The following is a 22361-nucleotide window of genomic DNA, read 5'->3' as shown; positions in this document are numbered from 1 at the left end:
CCCCTCATCCAAGTCACTGGTGAAGATGTTGAACTGTGTGGGCATCGACACCACAGTCTCCCAGCTTTTTGATGAGGACAGGGTGAGAGACAGTGTCGAAAGCCTTCCGGAAGTCCAGAAAGATTGGACTTGCAGCATGGAGAACAGCTGAACGTGCAGTATGTGGCACTGTAGATGTGTCTGAGTTTTTTGTTACAGTTATGTGGATATGTGTGGAAAGAGGGTACCTTGTATTCTGCTTTACATGAGTCATCCCTTCCATAGGAAGGTAGAAGTCAGCAACGTTTTCAGAACGGTAGGCTGAGTTAACAGTTTGGCTCTAAAGTGAACCATGGCTTGAAACCTGGCCACTGACATTTCCATTGTTACTGATTTCCCTCCCATTGAAGGCTGCTGAAAGCAGCTGCAGGCTGGATAAAATATTGGTAGACCAGATTCAATCTCTTTGTGGTTTGTTACTGTTGGCCACAGAGGTGGGCGGCATGGACAGCCACCCATGGTGCACTGGTTAGGGGGGTACTGATGGCATGGTGCAGCTCTGCAGGCAAAGGAGGGGGTGGGGTAGCATGGTACAGCTCTGATTTTGCCAGGGATCCTGGTTTTCCCTGATAAAAAAACCACCATCTCCACTAAAAATCACAAATTCTCTAACAACCCCCCACAAATCTGTGATTAGATCTGGATGCGGGGCAGGAGCAGGCAATGGGCTTGAGTTCCCACCCTGCTTCTATCCCCTAGGGCCTTCACAGCCCTGCAAGCATGACCCGGTGCAGCTGGGGACAGAGGGGGCATGCAGGGATCTCCTTGTTGCTATAAGCTTCCCCTTCGCTGCCCTGGCAATGCACCCCCCGCATGTGCCACTGCTTTGAGGGGTGCAGCCCTGTGCTGCTGCCCTCATTGCAGCCCCATGAGCAGGGGGCATGTTGCCAGGGTAGTGTGGGGCTTGCAGCAGCAAGCAGCTTCTCCATGGAGTAACTAGGTGCCCCTTGGAGTAACTAGAAACAAAGGCCATAAACTGACAGAGAGCAGATTTAGACTAGATATCAAGAAAAACTTCTTTATGGGAAGGGTGACCAGAGTCTGGAATGAGCTTCAAAGGTAGGCGGTGCTCTCCCCTACCTTGGAGGTCTTTAAGAGGACACTCAACAAACACCTGACTGGCATCACCTGACTCCAGCACCCTTTCCTGCCCAGGGCAGGGGGTTGGACTTGATGATCTGCTGAGGTCCCTTCTGACCCTAAAAATCTATGAAATCTCTGTGCGGCTCATCCGCTCCCTGCTGCGCCTGGTGACACCTGCTGTCTCATAAGTGCGGGCTCCTTTTATTTTCACTGGTCACTTCACTTCTGCCAATCATTCATTATCCAATCATCCAGGCAGAAGCACTGTCAATCAAACATCAGTCAGACAGTCAACCAATTGAATGTTAAGTTACCTTAGAAATTGTGAGATGCTTTTGCAAGAATTCTTGCCACTGCTCAGTCCTGCACTGTGCATACTCTGATTTCAACAAGTGATCATGGATCCTGGTTTCCTCTGATTAAAAAAATCCCCAGTTTTTTTTATTTAAACAAGTAACCCCGAATCCACATTTTTCTGTGATTAAAATGAAACACCACTATATAAGTATCTATTTATATATTAGTGGCATTTCATTTTAATGATGGAAAAATGTGGATCTTGGGTTATTTGTTTTAATCTGAAAACTGAGGAGTTTTTAAATCAAAGAATCCTGGTCATGACATCATCAGAGTCAAGAGTTCACAGGTTCTAGTTTTCTTCCTCCTGACTTCTAGTCAAACTGAACAGGCACAATATCTTCTATTGATCTCAAGCAGACTTTTAACCACAAGTGTTATCAGAAGGGTCAAGGCCAGAGAATAGGGCCAACAGACACTTTTGGCAGGTAGGAGCACAGCGCTGGCTGCCCTTGGTACAGCTCAGCCCCATTGAGAGCAGAACAGGACACTGTGGACCCCCCAGATGAGCAGCTCCTTCTCTGTGGCCACCAGCTAGGTTGCCCTGGCCCCACATCTGCCCTGGCCTGGGGTGCAGGTCTTGGTCCCTGTCTCCCCTCCCTGTAAACCCATTTGGGCTGCAGGTGCCCCCATCCCCGTCTGGGTCCACACATCTCAGCCCCACACATGGGTTCTGGTTTTTCCAGCCTGGGGCTCTGTCCTTACATCCCAGTGCCATGGGGGCAGGGTGTACTGGGGGGCTGGGGCGGGCGGTGCTTCCAAAATACAAGTTTGCCCAGGACACCATTTTCCCTAAGGCCAGGGCTGGGTTTGGATTTGGCCACAGGCTATAGCTTGCTTACCCCGATGTAAAGTGTTCCAGTGGTTTTAAAATGCTTGTTGACAGCATATTGTCAATAATTATCATCATAAGCAACAGGCATTTTTCACTCCTTTTCATTTAGAGGACTCAGAACCTGCATATCACGGCAGAGACACTGCTGAGTGCAAAGCAGTAAATTACATGTATATTTAGAGAATTTCTGCATCTTACTATATGATCAGTTTCCTTTTTGTAATGGAAACAGCTAAATGGAGAGGGGCTCCAGTGCAGTATATAAAACAGGACTCTAATGAACAGTATAAAGCCAAACAGTATGAAATGGTAGGAGTAAGTAATGATAAGCATAGAAGTTGCTCATAAATTCAGATTAAAATAGCCAATTCAGCCCAGGGCCTAATTCAAAACTCATCAGAGTCAATCAAAAGGTTCACGTTGGCTTGAGACGGCTTTGGATCTATCCCTCAACAAAAACAGAAAATGTGATTGAACATTCATTTTATGGGATCAAATAAAAACCCTAAGCAAACATAAAAGGAACAGTCAGGCTAAACTGAGAAGCTCTCAGAAAAGTGAAACCATGTCACACTTCATTCACGAGTCTGAGGATGCCTTGCTAAGTAATTAAAATTTGCTGTCTCCTTTTGCATTTTTTTTTTGTGGCTGCGATTTCTCTGTGGTATGTTTGGAAGCACAAATACAGCATAGTTCTCTGCTTTTATCTGTACCAATTTCTCTTTCAATAAATTGAATTCCTATTTCCACAGACTGAGCACTGCACTTGCCAATAGCAGAATCACCCACTAAGGTCATTTATAATTACTAACATCTGCTTATTTAGGGGTTCATCATTAATTGTGCTCTCTAAATCTGACTCAGCCTTTATCTATGCACTGGCTCATGGAACTGCCAACAGACAAAAAGTTAATGCCAAAGGCACAGACTAAGCAACCCAGTCAGCTCGAAGTCAGGAAGAAGATATGGACAGCTTCAGCCACGGAAGGAGTTAGAGTTGTTGGTTGATGATTCCTTTCTAACTGGCTTTCTAGTCTATATTTTTTAATGAACCGTGGCCAATATTTTTCAAAACCAAACAAAAATATTAATAAAAAATTGCTTCATCATTTGTAAAATGATGGTAAAGGTGGAATAGCAATGAGATTAGGAATAGCAAGTGTCTATACAAAAACACCCAGTATGGCCCGTTGGCAGGGCTTGAGCCAGGGTTAAGGGGTACGTTTTTTGTTTCTGTTTTTTTCTTTAAATGAACAATGTGTTTTTCTTGTTGGGAAAGGGACAACAATTGGGTTTTGGAGGCAGCTATGGCTCCCCACTTTAGAGAGAGAACTCCGTTGTGTGTGAGGCAGGGAAGTGTGAATCAGTAGGGATTGTATAGAATACAGGTCAGGGAAATTTTATTTTTTAATGATTGTGAGTTGGGAAGTGAGGTTGGGGTACAACTCTACTTGGTTAGAGTCAGGAGAGTGGGAGAGGGTAGTGTGGGGTGATTGGCTTAAAAAACTGGCTTTCTTTCTAGGCAGACGGGAGTGTTTTTTCTTATTTTAATATTTGATTTTGTTTCTCTAAGTCTTTTTCTGTTGTACTGTAAGCCACCTTGAACTGTTTTGGGAAGGGTGGTATATACATTTAATCAATCAATCAATCAATATATGTTTAAGACCCAAATTATTTATATTACAATGATGTTTCCAGTTTGACCTTATATTTCCACCATAGCTCTGTTCATCAGAACAAAGTATGACAGTATTTCTTGGTCCACTGGGAAAAACATGCTTTCCATTGACACCAAAGTCAAATATATTTTTTCAAGGGATTTGCTTTATTCTTATGGGATGCAAAGTTGGTTCTCAGGAGAGCGTTAGGTAATAAGAAATGCTTCAGATGTGCTTAGACTTGGAAACTTTGTTTAAGGTGAGGCACATTTTCTCTTTAACTTTCTTATTTTAAAATCTACCGAAGTGGCATTGAAAAAATAACTGGGTAAGGCAATAACAGTTTTTGTGAGATGGACCCAAAGGTTATAAATCAGCATTAAAACCCTAACAGCTGGACTTTGTTTTAATTCCTGGGTGTGTCTATGTGAGACATTATGTCACTGTAGTGACAAGCTATGACAACATAGTGTCTGCAGGCATGAACCATGATGCCAATGCTACTGTGCAATAGGGTTGGAGACAATCCATGTGCCACCAGGACTGCACAGTAATAGCAGTTACTGCACATTCATTTAGTACTTACTTTAGTACTTGCTCTTGATTTAGCAAGTACTAAATGACTGCACAGTAACAACTGTGCAGTTGGGGGCATGTGTAGGCCCGCCCAATATGTGTAATTCCATTTTTTTCTAGGATAGTGTTAATAGATAAACTTGAGATTAAAAAAACTTGCCAGTGTCAGAGGGTGACCTACACTGTTGTCCCATATGTAAGTTATGAGACTCATGGGGTCACTTCTCCTGAGGGAAAAGCATGCCATTCAATCTGGTTACAGAACCTTGTGGGATAGATGGGATTATCTCTTCTGGTCCCAGTTATGTTCAAAGAGAGACAACTGCCTCCTTCCTGGCCCCCTGTAATACTTTTCTTTTTCAAGAGAGAGGGCATTCCTGGGCCACTAAGTTCAGTTCCCTGCCTTTGCAAAAAACTCATTCACAGAAAGAATCCCTCAAATTCCCGTTTCAAACCCTCACCTATAACCACAAGGAACTAATTCCAACCCCCTCCAAAAAACATCATATGATATGAAATAGGTGAAAGCAAGGGTGACAGGGATAGTGCAAGAACAGGGGAACAGTTGATTATATATTCTCAGAAGTTCCTAGGAAAAGGAGCATTCCCCATGATAAAGAGGAAGACAAAAACCCCATACTTTGTGCCATTCGGATTTAGGGAGAAAAATACTTACTGCCTCCATATGTGCTGATGGGCATGACCTAGAAGAACAAGAACCTCTGGCCAGGAATCCTAGAACCATAGAAAATTAGGGTTGGAAGGGATTTCAGGAGGTCATCTAGTCTAACCCCTGCTCCTAGCAGAACCAGCCCCAATTGTATCATCCCAACCAGGGCTTTGTCTAGCCAGGTCTTAAAAACCTCTAAAGAACATCTGGGTTTTCTAGTGCCAAAGCTCCTGTTGGTACACCTTAATCAAAAAGCAGTCTTAATCAAAATTAGTACACCTTAGTCAAAAGCTGGTGTGGCCAATGTCCCAAAGCCTCTGAGGAAAGTGGGGGAAAAAATCCTGCATAAGTCACTAGCATTCATGAGGGGAAAAAATTCCTTCCCGTCCCCAACTAATGACCAACAAAAGTGCTAAGGCAAAAGCCCAGATTGCAGTCATTTGCAGTCATGCACACTGATTGATATACTAGAAATTGCTATCCTATCACACCATCCCTTCCATAAACCTATCAGACATAAAGAGATACAGTTTTTTTGCCCTCACCACCTTGCTTGGGAAAGTATTTATCTGTAGCTAGGTTGTAGGATTTGTGCTCATGGTTTTCAGCCTAAAAAGCCCTTCGCCGTCCAACCTATGTATTAGTAAAGGATAATCAAATCCCTCTCATTTTCTATTTTGCTCAGCTAAACAATCTCCTTTGATCTTCTGTCATAGGGAAAGGTCTCCATTCCATTAGCCATCACAGTGACCTTTCTTTCAATTTGTTCCAATTTAAGTTAATCTGTTTGAACTTTGGTGACCAGAACTGCACACAGGATTCACAACACGGCCTCACCAATGGCTTGTCCAGTTCTATTAGCATCTTCTTCCTGCCATTACATATATCCAGGCTAATACATTCCAAGATTGCTTTAGCCTTTTCTACAGCTGCATCACACTGGTCATCCTACAATCAACTAATATGCCCAACTTTCTCTCTTCCTCAGATGTCTCCATCTATGAACCCCATCTTATAGCTGGAGTCCTTGTTATCACTTCCTAAGTGCATGAGTGGGAGTGTTTATACGAGATGCATTAATTCATGTTAGCCTAATTTAATGCACATTACGGGCGCACGTCTACACCTGCACACCCTTAATGCCAGCTATCCACCCAGAGGCCCTGCCAGCAACCCCACTCTGGACAACTGCTACTGGACAAGGATCCCTTTCCAGCCTGGACAGGTAGATATTACCTTCATACCTCCTCCTGCAATTTGGACTCTCTCTCCTCCTGGGCTTCAGTGGTCTTCAGCCCCTGCAACAAGTCATGTTCTGGATTTTCAGTTTTACAGATTTACACTCATGTAAATTTGGGATGCGGAGGGTGGAGGGAGAACATAGTGCTGCTTCCTGTGGTGGACGCTGCACCTGGGCACTCCTCATGTGCCTGTGGGGCTGTAGCTGCTTCCATGGGGAGTGGAGTTCCAGGTTGGCTATGTTTTCCCCAGTGCTGTCCGAGGCAGGCCCCAAAGGGGAAGGCACTCCTTTAGAAGCTCTTTTTGCCTCTTGCTCTTAGCTTTCTTAGGAGAAACTGGCACCTCCCCCGAAGGGGACAGGTCAGGCTACTTGGGGTTCACCACCTCCGGGTCCACCACTTCAACTGAGGCAGGAGTGGAGGAACATGGAGGGGAGGTCTCGATTGCTCCACCTGATGGGGCCCCAGTGCCTGAGGTGCTAGTCAATGGGACAGGGAGGAACTGGGAGGACTCCCCAGCCCCTCCACCAGGAGGGGCATCCACCATGACAGGGGCGGGAGAAACCTGAGAGGACATCCCAGGTCCCCCCGGGTGGCATGCCAATGCCAGAGTGTTCAATCCCCCCAGATGGAGCAGGGGTGCAAAGAGGCTTGGAGGATCTCCCAACCCCACCCTTTAATGAAGTTCCCACACCAGAGGTGGACGTGCCATCCCCCTGTGCGGGTGTAGCAGCCAGTGCCCTGGCTGACTGCCCCAGTGGGCACTGGGAAGCCAGGTGGGAGCTGCCGCCACAGCGGTGGGATGAATTCCCACCCTGGGAGAAGTACACCACATAGGGCCTCCCATCCAACACAAAAGTCATGGAGAGAGGCAGTTTCTGGGTGCCACCCATGAGGAGCATGAATGCCTGCCTCCAAAAGGACAGGACGTGCTTGAGCTTGGGGTCCCTGCTCCCCATGGTCAGCCTACACCAGATAGCGCTTGAGCGCTTTGATGAGGTCTCGGTCTGGCAGGTTTGGGGGGATGTTGGAAGCCACCACCCATACTGCCAAGGTCTCCAGGGGCGTAACCAAGTGGTGGACTCCACAGATTTCCAGCCCTGCCACACACACCTCCCTCACCAGGCTGGGAGAGCTCAAATATATGAAGAGCACTGAGTTTACCTGGCAGGTGTACCAGATACTCCAGCATCCCAGCAGGCCCTCCAGAGCTCCAGCACAGTCCTTCACTCTGACATGGAGATGAGCATGCACCCGCAGGCCATGGCTGAAGGGAAGGTCTGCAGAGACATCCCTGTGCCAAGTGCTCTGGCTGCTGGCAATCATCTCAGGTAGGAGAGGGTTAACTCTCCCACAGAGGCTGCAACAAAAACAAAAACAAAAAACCCCTCAGACTGAAGCTGGGGACTGGGAGGGGGCTGAAACAGCCCCAAAATTGGCCTGAGGTGGGGCAGAACAGCTTGCAGGGGCTGAAGGCAAGCCCTAAGGTAGGAGGAGATGGCAGAGACCAAGGTAAGGAGCTCTGCAGGAAGAAGGCAGCAGGAATCAAAGGGAGAGCACAGGAGGGGGTGGGAGAGGGGCAGAGGCAAACAAAGCGGCCAGAGCCCAGGGGAAAACACTCATAAAGTGGGGGAAAGTTGCAGAGAGGGGGTCTGGAAGCACAGGCTGGGGAGGGGGGTGAGGAGAGGAACGGAAGGGGCAGGGAGTGGGGGGAATGCACAGAAGGGACCTGAGCTGCAGGAGCTCAGAAGGTCTTCACCTGTCAGTGGCCATCTTGAAATAAATAAAGACTTTGACTTTGACTTACTTTTAAGAAACGTTTATTCTGGGGAGGGTGAAAAATGGGGGGCAATATAGATCATGTACAGGTTGTCCTGAAGATCTGGACCTCGAGGACAAGCCCTGGGCTTATGGCCTGCTAGGCTTGCCCATACACTCTAGACAAAAAAACCCCAAAAAGCACAAAGAACAAAACAAGTATGTACATATATATATATATAAACAGTTCTGCCAGTGGGGACACCCAGGGGGGCCTCAGGACATTGGGGTCAGCCCGCATGGACAAAGCCCATGGTCTTGGCTCGCTGGATGCTCCTCTGCACCCTGAGCAGCTGGTGGTGTCACAGGGCAAGAAGCAGGCATCCCCCCTCAACTCAGCACTGTTCCCCCTCAAAGGCCCAGTGTTCCTCAAAGGTGGACACCATCCACCCGAGGGCCACGTGCTTGAACTCAAGTGAGAGGCAGGCCCACACCAGCAGGCGGAAGAGCTGCAGGACATCCATTCCAGTCCTGGTGAGACAGCCACCCTGAAGAGCCAGTGAAACTGTCTTGGCCTGGCCCACGAGGAAGTTGACCAGGCTGACTGCAGCCAGCTTGGCCACCCAGTACAGGAAGGAGTAGATGTAGGTGTCCTCTGAGAAGTCCCAGCCAAGTACCCAAAGCAGCATCCCAAGGGTGGCAAAGAGCAGCCACAGCCTGGGGCAGTCAAGGAAGGCATGGAAAACATCCTCTTCCAGCACCCCCAGGCAGAAGGGTCAGGCCACCGAGGCCACCAGGTCCAGGTGGCATACAAAGGTGCCAGTGGCCAGGATGCCGTACACCAATCTCCCCTGGAGGTCACCAGTCTTCTTGATGGTGGGTGCCTTGTACAGTGTGTGCCATGCTGGGGTCCTGGGCCACATCAAGTGCCACTGCCACTCTTTGTTGAGGCGGCGAGCCAGCACCTGGGCATGCTGGGTGTGCACCACCCACACGTAGAGTCCCTTCCAGGGCAGTGTGTGAAAGGGGCAGCCTGTATTGCTTTTGGGGGCACAGGAGCCTAAGCAGTGTGTTGGGCCAGTCAGCCAGCTCTCTGGCCACTGCTAGGATGACCGGCAGTGCTGGGAAGGCCTGATGAGCCTGGAGGTAGCCTTCTATGGAAGTCGCTGCTTCCATCGGGAGGACGGCCCCAATAGCACACAGAAGCCAGCCCACAGTGTGGACAGAGCGTGGTGCCAGCCGGGCAGCCAGGGCTTCTGCTGACAGCCAGCCCAACTGAGCAGGGTCCCTGAGGTGCCCCAGGCAAGTGGTGTGCACCTTGATGAGAGCAGCCATGAAGCTGGCGAAGGCCAGACTCAGCACGATATGCTGCAGGGCCGGGTTGTGGACCAGAGGCTCCTGAAGTAGTTGCGGAAAATGCAGGTGCCTGGCTTGGGAACAAAGATGGAAGACAGCCCACCAGGCCCACACCATGCTGTGGTAGAATGGGGAAAGGACCACTCCATTCAGGAAGGTGAGGTCCAACAGAAACAGGTCCCGGTCAAACAAGGCCCCCCACCTGGTGCAGGAACCAGCACACTAGCTGCCACCACGTGAGGTGGCCCTCGGCATACAGGAGCCACTGGAGGGCTTGCAGGCAGTAGGCAGCCACCCTGCTGGCCAGTTTGATCAGGCCCTGATCCCCCTTGCTGGTGGGCAGGTAAAGGGCAGTTCACGGGAGCCAGTGGTGTCCCTCCCACAGGAAGTCTACTAGGAGCTATTGCAGTCTCTCGAGTAGCTTCAGCGGAGGGTCCAGCACAGCACAGTGGTGCCACAGGGTTGCCACAGCCAGGTTGTTGGTAATAAGGACCCAGCCATGGTAGGAGAGGGCAGGCAAGCACCAGCACCAGCGATTCAGGCAGGCCTCTACTCCCCCCACCAAGTCCTCCCAGTTGCGGGTCGCAAAGGCTGGCAGCCCCAGGAACACTCCCAGGGCTTTGAGGCCTTCCCAGTGGCAGGTGAGGCCCCCTGGCAGGTGCAGGGGTAGTTTGCTGGTCCATGTCCCAAGCAGGAGTGTGTCACTCTTGCACCCAGTTGATGCAGGGTGATGTGGTGAGCTCGTAGGTGCACTGGCAGTCCACCAGGGCCCGCACATCCTCCTGGCTACCCAGAAAGACTGTCACATCATCTGTGTATGCCGTCAGCTGGATTGGGGGGCCAGTAGTCGGACCCAGTGAGTCGGACGCAGGAGCGAGAGAGGGCGCTGCCACACAGAGGGGCGGGCGACCCGGCGGTGGACCAACAGCATGCCCCCAGACTTCTACTGGGTCCATGAGCAGCCATTCCCCTGGGGTCTTGAGATGGTCCAATGTCTTTGCTGCAGCCAAAGAAGAAGCTGGTCAGGGCCAAAGAAGGAGCCGGTCAGGGCATCAGCCTCTGCCAGCTCCTGGAGAGAGTTCCAGGCTCTCAGCCCTGGTGGGGCCACTGCAGCAGGGGTGGGCTGCTGAAACCACCTGTGGAGATTTTTGGTGCAGCGCAGGCGCATGGCTAGGGGAGTGTGGCTCTTGCTTCAACCCATACCTCAGGAAGCAGAGTGAATGCTGTGGTGCTGGGACAAATATTTTGGTGTACAGACTTAGGAAGATGGTTGGGTGAGAGATAGTAGGCTTTCAGTGGTAATTCTTGAAGTGGCAGTCCTGTTAAAATAATTTAAGAATGACTCACTGTTCTTTACAAATGTTCAAGAACTGATGAGAGCTTTCTTTTTGTCTGTGGACAGGCGCTCCTTCCCCTTCGTGTTCGAGAGCAGCTGCTAAAGCTCAATGTCAATGTAATTATTGAAAAAATCAACAAGAAGCTAAGGAAAGTATTCTTCATCTACTGACAGACGTCTGAAAGCATGACTACGTCCAGTGCAGAAATAACATCTGAATTGAAAGGTGTGTTCGATGTGTTAAAGCATAGTGAGCAAACCAATGTGGAGGTTATGAAATGTACTAGTAATGACATGGCACAATGCTTTAAGGAATTAAATCAGAAGGTTGATCTCATTTTGAGGGGGGATCAAAGGTTCAGACAGGAGTTTGTAACAGAGTTTCACAAATGTCAATGTACTGGGAGCAGCATTGAGAGCAGCCCACCCAAAACAATTCTGCAATCTCTTGCAAAGGAGAGCTGTGCCTCATGTAGCCACAAGGGGAGAGCCCCGAGGTGCTTTAGGGATGATGATGATGATGATGAGGGGGAGGTAGGGTGCAGGAGTGGGGCATCTTGTGGGGGAGTAGGTTCTCATGACTAGAGTTTTCTATGATCCCCCAGGATTGGAGTGCTTCCCCCTCCCTCATGTACTGCCAACCCAGTATTCTCAAAGCACATTGCACATTGCATGTAGTCTGTGTGACACAGGTTAGGTTCACAATCTATATCTCTCTTTTCTCTCTACTTACTTTAGGAATTTTTTTGAAATCTCTGATAGAAATAAAATATTGCAAAAGGACTTTCAAAAGTGTCCTGTATTTTTATTTTCCATACAAGAGGCTGGGTGAAAAACTTTTGTGATGCTGGGTGGTGTGGTACACGGAGACACCCAATTATATGAATCCCAAAGCTGGTGACAGTCAGCTTGGGGCCAGCATGACCAAGGCTAGTGTCTGAGGGCAGGTTCTCCCAGGTGGAGGCCCGCCTGCAGTGCTGGCATTTGCCCACCCTCTCCTACCACAGCCAGGTCCTCATCACCAACAACCTGGCAGTGGCGACTCTTTGGCACTGCTGCACTGTGCTTGACCCTTCACTGGAGCTACTTGACAGACTGCAATGGCTCCTAGTATGGGATGAAAGCCACTGGCTCCTGCGAGCTGCCCTTTACCTGCCCACCACTGAGGGGGGTCAGGGCCTGATTGACCTGGCCAGCATGGGTCTGCCTACCACCTGCAAGCCCTCCAGCGGCTCCTGTATGCTGAGGGCCACTTCCCATGACAGCAACTGGCTGGGACCTTGTGCTTTGTTCATGCAGGCTGACTCCTGATGTTCTGAGCCCCCCCGGGCATCCCCACTAGCAAGAACTGTATATAGGTTTATATATACATCTTTTGTTCTTTGTGGGTTTTTTTGTTTTTTGTGTAGAGTGTATGGACAGGCCTTGCAGGCCATGAGCCCAGGCCTTGTCCTTGAGGCCCAGATCTTCGGGCCAACCAGTATATGATTTCTACTGCCCCCCATTTATCACCCTCCCCAGAATAAATGTTTCTTAAAAGTCAAAAAGTCTTTCTTTCTTTCTTTAAGTTGAAATATGTTATTTTATTAAAGTATTTATTAATACTGAAGTTAACTTAGGTTATTAACATTTTTTAATACAATACATCTTTCTGTGTGGTTGCTGAAACTGAGGAAAATGCAAAGAGTGGTAGAAGAGGAGCAGAAAAATAGGGGAACACAGGGGCAAGGGTGCCCCCCAAGTCCCAACAGGAGCAAGCAGGGGAAAAAAAGTTTGGGGTTCAGGTGGAAAGAGGCTGAGGCTGGCTTGGCCAGCCAGCTAACTGTGATAAGGGGATAGTGGCACTGTTGGGGGGAACATGGGGGTGGAGGTCCCCCCCAAGTCCTAGCAGGAGGAAGCAGGGGAAAAAAAGTTTGGGGTCCAGGTAGAAAGAGGCTGAGGCTGAGGCTGATAAGCATAGCTAGAAGTGAGGTGTGCCTGAAAGGGCAGAACATGTTTTTTGGAAATCTCATTTTTCATTAATCTAATATAAGCAACAAAATAATCAGTAAAAATTTGCAAGATTAGCACCCAACATCCAGAAAAACCAGTTCAGGAGAAATTAGATGAACTTCTGTGGATTTCCACGGATTTACAAGTGAACCCAAGTGTCACCTGATGGTGCAATAGTTGCAAAGCAGGGAAAATCATGTTTTCAGGCATAAGTCAGATCTATGTTACAAATTTAAAATGATAAAAATAACCCTCATGGAAAAGATTTAGGAGCTAAAAATAAATCGTGTTGGAGGTGTTTTAAATTACCACAAAGAAGACAAATCAAAACAATAAAATCAGCTGATAACGTGGAGACACAGATGAGATTCAGCTAGCTTAATGGCGATTTTTGTAACATGGTAACAGGATTAGTGTAACGTAGTAACAGGAGAGGTGTAACATGTACAAGGGCCCACCATGCCTAAATTTGATACCTGCAAATACAGGTATCAAATTTAGGTGCAATTAGTTAAAGTTCATTAATGCATGTGTAGATGCAACCCAGCACTAACTTTAGTACTAGGTCTGCCCAGTCACTAGGGACACATGGCAGGGCCGCAGGGACTTGGCACTAACTTTTGTGCCAAGTACCTGCACATGTAGATACCTGCGAAAATTGCTTAATGTGCATTAGCTTAATGTGCATTAAATTTAGTCACACTTAAATGCATGTGTAGCTGCACTCTGTATGCCTCATACTGTTCAACTTTAGTCTTTTTATTATGGTCCACTTCACAAGATTATCTAAATCTTCCTGTATAATGACCTTGGTGTTGCCATTTCCCCTTGTTGGCATTTCCCCTTGGTGTTGCCCAGAAGTGTCATGAGGACACTTCTAACTCTAATCCCGAGCTTGCTCATAAAAGTGTTATGAGCAAGCTTTCCCAGTAGCAAAAAATAAAAAAACGGAAAAAATGCAGCATAAACTACACCAAAGTGGTGAGTGCCAGGAGAAATGCAGAGATGGGGGAGCAAGCACTATCTCATCTCTGCACATTATGGAGCCCCCATGCTGCGGCACCCTGTGACCCAGTGAGTCGCTCCCTGGTTGGCTGGGGTACAGAGTGCCTCAAGACAGGGGAGCAGGAAGCCCTGGGCTGGCTGGTCCCCTATCTTCATGTGTTTCAGTGTGGAGGCTCCAGGTGCCTCAGCGTGGGGGCTCCACAGTGGAGCCAGCCCAAGGATGTCTGCTTTCCCATCTCAAGGCACATTGCACCCCAGCCAGGTGAAGAGTGGTTGGCTGGGGTGCAGGATGCCTCAGTATGGGGCTTCCACAGAGGGCAGAGATGGAGGAGCTGCTCCTCTATCTCCACAAGTTGCTCCCCAGCTGTCTGGGACACAGGGTGCCTCAGTGCAGGGGATGGCTAGCCCTTGCTGAGGTACCCTGTGCCCCAGCCAGCCCCACCTACAGCATGTGAGGGGTGGGGGCGGGGGCTATAACAAAGTCCCAGCACAATTATTTGAAGATAATTTGTATAATACTTATGTAATGTGACTCCCACCCATAGTCTATTAACTATTTAGGGCTCCCAGGCATGCAAAATAAAACTTTTAAGCTTGCTTGACAGGCAGGCAAGCTGGTGCTTTCAATTATCTCTAGTCATTGTTTGGTTTCCTTATGCTTCTTTCTAACCGGGTCTTTTAATTCTTTATTGATAGCCAGAAAACGTGCATTAGAACAATAAGATATCTCTTTATCGTGCTAAGTGTTTGTAGTATAGAGACATGGTAATAGTCTCCACAAACAAATACAGTGCAGCCCACCCCTTTATACATATTGACCAATTATACATACACAATTATGCTGAACTTTCAAATACTCAGTTGTGTCAACACTTTCCTAAACAATCCTCAGGAGGTATTTGCTTCTGCATTTATCCTTTCTTTTTCTTAATTTACAACATATACTTGAGTGACCATTGACCTTCATTTATTATTTAAAAAGAAAACAAAGCCAAAACAACAAATAAACAAACAAGAACTTCCTCCATGCACAGATGTATGATTCTCAAAAACAGCCAGTCTCCAGTTAAGGCATAAAATGTCTAAATCAAGCTGACAATGATTTATGCCGACACTCTGAAAAAGATGGCCTGAAGTATATAATATTCAGGGGACAGCCATCCAGAGCAAAAATGCAAACTGCCAGTATTCACAGCAGGGTCAGTGCAGCTTAATGACAAAGTTCTTCCAGCATTCAGCATTCAGCTTCATGCAGAGTATTATGCTGATGTGAGGAGAAAATGCTAGTCTCATGCTATGTTTCTATTAGTGTAAATGACAAGCCAATTCTGGAAGCACTTTAGGAAACTTCAGTCACTTAGAATAAAATATTTCTGGGAAAGTAAACGTCTAACTTGGGACTGTCCAAGAGGCAAGGAGGGATGATGCAAGATTTTATAGGAGAAATGTTATATGAAGAGATTCTTTCATTTTTTAATGTTTCTTCTCTGTTCTTGCTTTCTCATGTTCTGTCCAAAAAACCTTCCATCAGCACTTTGCTGCTCTTATTGTAAACAATCTTTTAGTTCTTAAAGTTCTTGGTATATCAATAATTGAGGATGCTTTCACCACTTTCTTTCATTACTAATGAAGGGAGAAGACTTATCTTTATTGTATAAAGCATTTTCTAATTTATAGACATCATTATTTAGTATAGAGGGCTCACATACATAAATTGCCAAAAGATCTCTGCCCATTCTCAAGCTATGAATAGGAAGAGAAAGCCGTCAGTGGGCATGTCTACACGAGATGCATTAATGTGCACTAGCCCAATTTAATGCGCATTAAAAATGGTAAAATTAGGCCAATCACACTTAAATTTAATACCTGCATTAATGTATATGTGGACATGACCTAGCACTAACTTTGGTACCCAGTCTGCTCAGCCACTAGGGGCACATGGCAGGGCTGCAGGGACTTGGCATTAACTTTCATGCCAAGTGCACTAACTGTAGTGCCAAGTCCCTCCACATGTAGACACTTGCCAAAAATCACTTAATGCACATTAGCTTAATGTGCATTAAATTTTGTCATGCTTAAATGTGCCCAGTGTGTCAGAAATCTATCTGAGTTTAAAAGATGCATTCATAGATGGTGCATGATATTTATCAGGCCCTGTCAGGTTATCTCCCTGTTCCAAAATATGACAAAACTCCATCCCTTATCAAAACCCAACCTGCCACTGCATTTCTTAGAAAACAGTGTTTGTTTCAGACACCAGAGAAAGCCATCCAGGCTAAGAAAACATATGTTTTGCTTTTAGCTGTTACATGGGTGTGGCTGTTTCACTTGACTTAATGCAGATTTTCCATTTGAAATAGAAATGATATCTTTCCTTGTATTTGGATTTGGAAGAAACAACCCTCTCTTCTTTTTATCAGCATGATCTTAACACATCTACTATTTTAATGGGCATGAAAGTTCATGAAGGTAATTTTTAGTAATTTGTAATAAATGGGAGACAATGAAAAGGTAAGGCTGTCTTCTAGTTTTGCAATTGAGAGTTCTGATGAAATATATACCTTTTTCTTCATATTTGGCCAATAAAAAGATTTTTTTCTATAATTTTTTTCAGCCAGCTCTGGGGCTGGAGGATGTTTTTCAGGACCTCAATTATTTTTTGCTAATTTTAATTTAATTTTTGAAGGGAAATGTCCTCCACATTCATTTTTTGACCAGCTCTATTGGTGAGAAATGTCTAGCAGCTATCAGAAACATTACCCAGTTCCTTAAGTCTATGCTTCAGGCTGGTGACAGACTGAATTACGTGGAGAAAAAAAATGCACAGCTATAGAACTCTTGTTTCAGAGATGATACCTTTTATTAGATCAACTGAGAAATCACACACAAAAAAAATCTTTTTCTGTAAGCTTTTGGGCACATGTGCTCTTCCTCAAGCTCAGGGAAACTGAAAGATGGTAAAAAGTCCTCCATAGGTAGAAGGAGGAAAAGATGTATCCTGTCAAATGAGTCAGAAAGCCAACTTTTCCACTTTTGAATTTTCTTTTTCTTTTCTTTTTTTTACAGTAGGTCCCTTTAAAAAAAAAGAAATGTAATGCAAACACTTACATCAATGCAATGTCAAAGATAAGATTTTAAACCAAATTAAAGTGACTGGTTAGAATAGAAACACTAATACACACTTACTGAATGCTTTTGTCAGGGTTACACCCTCTTGATGCCACTGTAGATATGGACTGTGGTAGGAGTCTTGCACAACTCTCCGCATCTAATGTGCTTCTGCATTTCAAACTATGCAGGCTGGTTTTAGAAGACAGATAATTGGATAATTGGTGGTGTGAATTAAAGCTGGTGAAAATTGGTGCTATGCTTTCCGAAGGAAAGAAATTGTGTGCCCATGTGTCTGCAGAGACAAAGAGGGATAGGATGCAGGGAGGAAGGTTAAATAGGGGAAGTGAATTCTTCTTCCTTATGAATTCCCGGTTCATTCCATCTCAACCACACCACCACTTCCTACTTGACTTTCAGATTCACAACTCAGGGCATACATTTACTAAATTCTGGGTCTTTTTTTTTGTACAACATTCCTAAAATTTGTTTATTCTCTTCCATCGCTACTGGCAAACCTCTTCATTTCCTGTCTAGAGCAGTTCTTTACTGCTTGCTTTATTCTCCTAATGGGTTTTTCCAAAATACCACTGGAAAATCATGTATGTAGCACTTCACTCTGAGTCTTCAAATTGCTTCATTGGCTTGCCTTCATATTCCATATCATGTACATTTTCCCTTTGGTCAAGGTCAGAACAGTTTAGCTTGTGCCTACTTTGCTTTTCTCAGTCTATGAGTAGACTTAGAAGGGAAGAATATCTATACACCTTCCACTGCCAAGAAGGAGGCTGGAAAGAAGTACAGGTGCACTTGCAGCTAGCACATCTGTCCTCTTTGAATATGAACTTTGCCTATCATGAATGGTGCTGAAGAATGGTGAAAGCTGGAGTCCTATTTTAACAGTGTGCTCCCCAACACTTCCCCTCGGTGAAGAAAATCTGTACACATCCTAAGAGAAGTAGTAGTTGGATCAGCTGAAAAGAAACTATTTGGTGCTAGTAACATAACATATTTGTACCCAGTATCTGACTCCCCTTTGTCAGCATAGAATTAAAAGGTTAGCAAAAAATCTCTCACACCACCTGTCAGCTGGCAACTTCCCTAGACTACTTGCAGTTACGGCTAGGGACCTACCAACATCACAATTCTGTGATTATTGTGGAAACTGAGATTTTGGGCAGGCTCTGCAAAAAAGTGTAGGCTCCATGAAAAAGCACAGACTCCCTGAAAAATAAAATTTACCAAAAATAAAATTCTGGCTCCCTCTGGGGAGCCAGCAGTCCTCATGGCTGTTGTGGCCTGCCCATGCAGGCAGGGGGGAAGGGGCAAGGGGTGGCTGCTGGCACTGCAAGATGGCTGCCAACCTCATCTCTTGCCACTGATTGGTTGTGAGGGCTGTCTATCAAATGCCCCCCCTTTTCCACTAATTGGCAACAAGCGGTAGGGCCATATGACTAACAGCTCTCACAGCCAAGCAGTGGCAAGAGGCAAGACTTCCAGGGTCCCTCACTCAATCAGCGGTGTGGGGAGGGAGGCAGTGTGCTTGGCCAGCAAAAATGGCTGCTAGCCCTGAGGTTTATCTGCCGAATTGGCTGGCATCCACCTCAAGTTTGGTAGACCCCTAGTTATGGCAAATTAAAATATAGACACACACAAAAAAAAAATCATGAGGGTATGAGAATGGAATGAGCTTTCTACTCTCTCTCAATGCTTCCTAGTCTTTAAAGTCCTCTTCTTCCTAAGACACTATTCTATTTCAACGTGGTCCACCATTTTATGGCTGCGTAATATTCTCCATTGTTCACATTGCTTACGAACTTGTTCCCTGAAGTCCCAGCAGCTAGTTTATTACCCTCCACTCAACAGAAGGAACATGCTGCACTTCCTGCTTCACTTAGCATGGCAATGAGATGGTGATGTTTTATGTCAAAGAGTAAAAGACCTCATGGATTTTTTAAAGTTTAAATTCTGGCTCGAGGAATCATTAAATTGTTCTGGTTCTCTTCTTGACTGCTACCTCAACCACATGTGGAATGTGGGTATCTTCTCACCTGAGGTGAAATTCTGCAGACTCGGATGTCTTCACTGTGTGACCTTCCATAATAAGAACATATATGTGCCACTGACATGTCTGCTATAGTGCCAAAGGGGAATTTCCCCAGACTGAAATGGTTTTCCTACTTACTTTCTAAAAATACTTTTGACATTATGCTTTGCCATTGTTCAGTTTTTGATCTTAACCTTTTTTACTGAAATTTATAGGTGTTGTTTGGAGGAAACACTATAGCCTGAAAATTGCAGAGGACCTTTCATTTTTGACATGGTAAAGTATTTGTGTGCCTGGAGGAAATTGGTAATAAGCCCTTCACTTTTAGTGTGAATCACTAGAACAGCCTGGTCTGGGAATGAAGTGGCTAAGGTGATCAGCATTAGTTAGCAGCATCAGTGGGGTGCAATCCAGAGACCTTGCTCCTACATGTCATCCCCAGGCAAAATTCTCACTAAATTCAGCTGGAACCAAGATTATTTCTGGGATTAAGCTGACCACCTGGCTCTAGAGGTAGTCCTTCCAGCACAGAATTGAAAACACATTACAGTGAAGCCTGAGGTGCTTGTGTTCTACCTGTGAGCAGGTAGTCTGTAGCCTGAGGTGCTGTGGGTAAGTAGGGGGCTTCAGTCCTTAGGGCCAGTAGCCTGATTCTTATCACTGGCACAGAAAAAACTATTAGTTGAGACTGAACTGCTAATACAGTTATAGTTAAACACTTGCCAGAACTGCATACCTAAAACCCAGACAGGCATCTACAGATCTGAATTACAAAGTCTAGAAAATGTCTTCTGTAGCAAGGAAAATTTGGCATTTACATACAATTTTATCACTACATTTTGAATGATGCTGAGTGTTTTAGTAGGCTGTCTGTAAACCAGGACTGATATATTGTTTTGCAAGAGGTCATTTCACCATTATACTATTTAGATGAGTTGACAAACCATGATGAGGCATATTTTAGAAAGACTGAGGAACTAAAATACATCTTTGCATCATCCATTATTTTGGTAGAGGGTGTAAATTATGATACCAAACATGGGAAGACAAATTTTCATGAATACTACCAAAAATAAAGTGTTACCGCCTGGGAATTATAAAGCCACAAATGAGGAGAACTGTTGTTTGAATTACCATGATTTAGAAGTATTTACACCATTAGTTCTTTGCTTTGGGCCATCATTCATGACATTGTGGTCTAAAAATTACTCTAGACCAGAGAAAAACTGATTTTAATTCATACTTGTCAAAAATGATCAGTGAACTCTGGGAATCACGTATGAGGAAAGAGAAAAAATGCAAAATAGACATTCCTTGGTAAGGCACACCAAAACGGGGGACACAAAAACCTGCAAATATTTGATGGCACAATTCTCAGGTTTGGACAACAATTTTGAGGGTACTACATAGAGATACAGGTCTCAGAATTGCCTATTAGGTATTGGCTCATGTAGCAGTGGTGCAGAACTGTATTGCCCCAAGGAAATCTCTGTAGGAATGTCTGTTCCATGAAAGGATTGCCTTATAGAGCACTGCACTGAAGGACACCTGTCCATGCATGGTGGGCCCTGGAAAAGTATAATATAGCTACTCTTAGAGATGTACCGGGGACATGTTATAAGATTAGGACTCTTATTAGGGTGTGTTTAGAAGCATGTGCCCAACACAACATTCAGGGCGCCTGTATTGTTTCCTTAGTGCAGCTGGGGCACGTGTCCCGTGTTTTGCTGCAGAACTTCCTAACAATCTTCTGATGGTGTGGACATGCTTTAGGAGGCACTGTTTCAAAAAAAAAAAAAAATTCTGTTGGACACTGGAATGCCTCCTGGAGCAACTTTACCCATAGAGAGCACATAATCTGTTCAATCCATGAGTGAGGCTGGGGAAGATATTGCATGTGGCAGCCACTCTAGGAAGGGGCTATGTGACAGGAGTATCTCTACTGGAGCCTTTCTATTGGTGGCTCTGCCCTCCTGCTCTGGGCTAACCACCTGTTTACTCTCCTGCTATGCCTTCATCTTAATCAATTAATTGACTGATGTAATTAGTGGGAGGCTGCCCACTTTATGTGTCTCAGTGCCAGGGGGCGCTATCTGCAGCTCCTTTTTCACCCCTACACCACAGCCCAAGCCTCGCAGATGGTACTAACATAGTCCTTGCCTTCTCTCTCAGGGGCTCCTCACTGCCCCTTTACTCTGGGGCTGGGGCCAATGCACCCCAAATGTTGTGCCCTCTCTGGTGCCAGGATCCCCACGCTACCATGGAGTCCCTATGAGGCCTCCTCCAACGCCTAATAGCCTCACCTGGTCCTCCGGTTACAATAGTAAACTCAAAAACACAAAGCCCCTGGGCTATAACATAAGACTAAAACATCTGGTCAAAACAACATTCGATCCCTACCAGGAAAATACTCCAACCCACAGCAGCAACCAGGGGATGTTCATGCAGTCGATCTTCTCTCTCTCTGCACTGAGCTCCCCCCTCCTTGGCTGCCAGAGGGGAACTGCCCTCCTGGCCTCGTGCCTGGGCTTAAGAAGGGCCAAGTCCTGCCCCTTCCTGTCAGCTGGTTCCCTTGATTGCCCTAGCAACCAGCACCTGTGCTGCTCTGTGACTGGCAGTTAAGCATCCCCCTTCTCGCCACTAGGGGTCTCTCCCGAGCCATTTCTGCTTCCGGTGCAGGGCACCCGTGTGGTCTGTGACAGGCTAGAACAGGGATGCACTGCTTTTGAGACTGGTAGCATGAAAAAGAGGCCCCAGTGGGGCACAATATGAGCTCTTGGATAAACCTAAGGCATGTGGTTGTTCCCCATACTAGGAACGGGCCAAACTCTCTGGCAATAATGAAGACTATCATTATGGAATCAGCACACTGAAACGCTCATCAAAATAACGGGAAAATCTTGATAGTGAGCACTATTAGGCAACAGAATAGGCCTCTAAGGAAACTTGTAGAATAGACTTTTAAACCCAGACTGGAAAATATATTAGAAAACAAACTGCTGGAAACAGACCTCCATTGGCAAAAGATATCAAATGAAGAACTTAATAATTAATTCCCACCTTCAATGCTTTTATGTTGTGCGGGGGAACATTGTTCTATGTCTTCTAAAGACAGTTATTGTAGCAGCTAGGATTAGGGTACAGGAGGCTTGCCATCAATCTCATGCTTAATTCAAGAGGCCACAGCTGACACAGACCTGCTGATGAGCTGACCCTTCTTGTGGCTCCGAGGTTACAAGTGTTACAATTAGAAGAAAGACCAGTGCAACTGCATCCAAAATATCTGCAACCAATAGTGACCTT

The sequence above is a fragment of the Crocodylus porosus genome, unplaced genomic scaffold (assembly GCF_001723895.1).
Source record: "Crocodylus porosus isolate Cpor-Errol unplaced genomic scaffold, CroPor_comp1, whole genome shotgun sequence".
NCBI lineage: Eukaryota > Metazoa > Chordata > Crocodylia > Crocodylidae > Crocodylus > Crocodylus porosus.
The sequence above is the reverse complement of the archived record's forward strand: the minus strand, read 5'-3'. Positions refer to the sequence as shown.